The sequence below is a fragment of the Erinaceus europaeus genome, chromosome 2, assembly GCF_950295315.1.
Source record: "Erinaceus europaeus chromosome 2, mEriEur2.1, whole genome shotgun sequence".
In the NCBI taxonomy this organism is placed as follows: Eukaryota; Metazoa; Chordata; class Mammalia; order Eulipotyphla; family Erinaceidae; genus Erinaceus; species Erinaceus europaeus.
Genome location: NC_080163.1, coordinates 75,249,879 through 75,253,619, shown reverse-complemented (window position 1 = coordinate 75,253,619; position 3,741 = coordinate 75,249,879). Strand labels below are relative to the sequence as shown.

The 3,741-nt window shown below is 44.0% G+C and overlaps 1 long non-coding RNA gene across 1 annotated transcript in view; it reads left to right on the top strand.

Annotated features, from left to right (window-relative positions):
• Positions 1–1,042: 1,042 nt before the first annotated feature.
• LOC132536944 (uncharacterized) overlaps positions 1,043–3,741 on the top strand; it is a 4,178-nt gene continuing 1,479 nt past the window's right edge. The window contains exons 1-2 of the long non-coding RNA XR_009548471.1: positions 1,043–1,187; positions 2,169–2,279. This is a non-coding gene — a long non-coding RNA (uncharacterized LOC132536944). The remainder of the gene's footprint in view (positions 1,188–2,168; positions 2,280–3,741) is intronic.

Genomic DNA, 3,741 nt, shown 5'->3' with positions numbered 1-3,741 from the left:
TTCATGAAGTGTGGCAGGACAATCAGAGAAGATAGGTGACTCAGCTGGGGTCATATGCCTCGTTGGCTAACAGACAGGGCTAACCCCTATCAATCTGACTTCAAAAGAACTGTTCCACTCTACTCATCCAGAAAGAGAACATTCACCTTATGTGAGGATTGAATGAAAATATTCACATGAGGTGCCTAGCAGAGTTCCTTGTATATATTACTGCATACTACACATTGGAAATTCTTAACTCCTTTTCTCTGAAGCTCACAGTGACCAACCATTATACAGAGAACAATATCACCTTTTTTTGATTTGTCAACCCACTGAAAAAGGACCCTTCTCTCTCTGCCTTCTTCTCACACCTCACAGCCTCAGTGTGGGCTTTCTACTTCTCTTACCAATTAGTCAGCTTCTTTATTTTGTGCCTCTCACAAAGCAGGGCCTTGTAGCAGTACTTCTGCTTCTTCATCATCACAATGGCCAGGTTCTTGACCTGGCTTTCCTCCTCCTGGACCACAGCTACTTGCCTCCCACTTCAACAGTGTCAGCCACTGTGCTAGACACTCAACACACCCGACCCCATCCTCTGATCCTCCAGGGCTGCTTCCAGGTCTTTTCCTTTCCCCAACCATGCTCCACATTTTCTTTCTGGTCACTTTCTCCCTCTTCTTGACCATCATCTTCATTGTCTTCCTATTTACCCTCCTCTTCAGGCTCATTCACATTTCCCTGGAGCCCCCTTTACAGCTGCAGGGTGGTTCCTTCCTTCTCCACCATGAAAGATGAGAGGTGTAGAAGAAGCTGTACCCCAGGAAAGTAGTCTGCCATGGGAAGAAGGGCTAGGCATTCAGAGCTAACTACCTATTGGGCCTGCATGTAGACCCTGCAGATGACCTGGGTCTGAGGCCCAAGCTGCCATTCTGCTGGCTGGCATTTGTGATGTCATAAGTGGCCCCAACACACACAAAGAATTGTCTTAGAACATAGCTTTGCCTCCACCACCCCCCCAAGTAAAACAACACCTACTGGTGATGACTGCCAGGGGCTCAGGGCACTTTGTGGTTGAGAAAGACTCTTAAGTCCTCAAAGAGCTTCTTGTGCTTCATCTTACCACCATCTCCCCATTGGCAGGACGTTCATCCACTCAGCCCCATCCTCCTCCACAGGCACCACACACGGGCCAAAGTTGCTGAGACGTGCCAGTTTCTTCACTCAGTAAGGGGTGGAGTAGGGTGGATGCGGGGGTAGGGGTGACATCCAAGCTACCAGTGTGTGTCCAGAAAGGAGAGCATTTCTTAGGTTGATAGTAGAAGCATAACTTGCCAAAGCTCAGCAGGGTGGTGTGATGCTCAGTAAGGGGACCTTGACCCAGTAAACCACAACTGTTGGGTGGGTGTGCACAAGGGCCAATGAGCTACAGGATGGATTCCTCCACCACCACACCATAGCCTGTACTAAGTGTCTTTCTTGGAACTACTGTGCCATGAACCAACCCTCTGTATTCTTTTTTTTTCTCTAGTGATTTAATATTGATTTACAAAGTTAGGAGCTAACAATGGTACAATTTCACACCATTCTCATCATCAGAGCTCTTCATTCCCTTTCCTTCCGTTGGAAACTGCTGTAGTTCCTCCAAGGCCACAGACATAGGTTGGCCATTAATTCTATAACTAGCTCTCTGTAGTCTTTTCTGATCTGTCCTTCCTATTAGAATGTAAGTGTCATGAAAGGAATGCTCTCACTGGTCTTGTTTAATGCTGTGTATCTAAAACCTGGCATCATGAATGTTACCAAGTAGACACGTATTTTTAAAAATATTTTATTTTAGTGAGAGAGAACACTGATCAGCTCTGGCTTATGGTGGTGCTAGGGATTGAAACTGGGAACTAAGAGCCTGAGTTCAACCTCAGGACCTGGGAACTCATGCATGAAAATCCTTTTGCATAACTATTATTGTGTCTTTCCAGCCTGAGACACATTTCTAAATGTGAGTGTGATATTGTGATACAGTAAGAAATATTTATTTAGCATTAGTCTCCAATTCCTGGCACAGACTTCTAAAACCCTTGCAGTTACCTGAGTGATAGGTGTGAGAAGAGTATCTTCTGTTATTCATAAGGGATACCTTTCTCTTGGCTTCTCATGAGACATATCCTTTATAATAAACTGTTCTCTAGACATTCTTGCAAAGGAGCAAGCCTGGTGGTGGGAGATAACTCTGTCTCAACTTTATAACCAATTAGCCAGACACATAGGAGGTTTGGACTTGTGACTGGCATGGAAATGGGGTCAGTCATGTGGGACTGAGCCCTAAATCTGTGGTACATGCACTAACTTATTAGCTAATGTCAAAACCAAGTTAAACTGTTGGTTACCTCATACCCTAAGAGCTGGGCAGGGGGTAGGTGGGGGGAATACACATTTGGTATCAGAAATACTCTGGGGAGTCACGCAGTAGTGCAGCCGGTTAAGCATAGGTGGGGCAAAGAGCAAGGACCGGCTTAAAAAAGCCGGTTCGAGCCCTCAGCTCCCCACCTGCAGGGGAGTCGCTTTATAGGCGGTGAAGCGGTCTGCAGGTGTCTATCTTTCTCTCCCCCTCTCTGTCTTACCTTCCTCTCTCCATTTCTCTCTGTCTTATCCAACAACAATAATAACTACAACAATAAAACAAGGACAACAAAAGGGAATGAATAAATAAAAAAATAAATAAATAAATACTCTGGATTAAAACAGGTCATAGGGAGTCCAACGGTAACGTAGTGGGTTAAGCGCAGGTGGCGCAAAGTGCAAGGACCGGGGTAAAGATCCCGGTTCTAGCCCCCAGCTCCCCACCTGCAGTGGAGTCGCTTCACAAGCAGTGAAGAAGGTCTGCAGGTGCCTATCTTTCTCTCCCATCTGTCCTTCTCTCCTCTCTCTATTTCTCTCTGTCCTACCTAACAACGATGACATCAATATCAACAACAATAACTACAACAACAATGAAAAACAGTAAGGGCAACAAAAGGGAAAATAAATAAATAAATAAATATTTAAAAAAGGTCATAGTAATAGGAATTGATGTGTCCATAATACATGACTGTTAAACAAGTCATCTCAAAATTTAGTGGCTTAAAATGAAACCATTTATTATTTCTCATGGTTTTGTGGTTTGGCTGATTGGTTCCTCTGCTGTTCTTGCCCAGGCTGACTTAAAAAGCTGCATTCAGCTGGTGGTCTGGCTGGAAGATGCCTGAGATGGCCTCACTTGACTGGAATACTGTAGTTGGGAGACTAGAATCTCTCTTTTTACATAGGCCAAGCCTCTTTACATAGCACCTGGAGACCATGGGAGTAAACCCTAACTGCTGTGTCACAGTTATGTCTCATTGACCAAGCAAATCTTAAGACTAATCCTAGAGCTACTGTGGGCCAGACTCAGCAGGAGTCACCAGTGGATCCCTTTGCAATTTTATGTCCATTATTCTCATGTAAGACCTGTTACATCATTGTCATTCCTTTTTACAAATGATAGATATAAGGTCCAGAGAAATCTTATATTTGCCCAAGGTCCATAGCAAGTAAGTAGTCTAACATTCTAATTTTTTGATTCCCAAGTCTATGACTTTCCATACTGTATCGTAGGCTCTCCCTAGGTGGACCTGTGGTAGGAAAAGTTTGCAATTCATGAGAAAATTCACACTCATGTTTTATCTTAATGGGAAGTGCAATGATCTTTCTTTTTTGCTTTTTAATATGAACAAGTCCGATTAT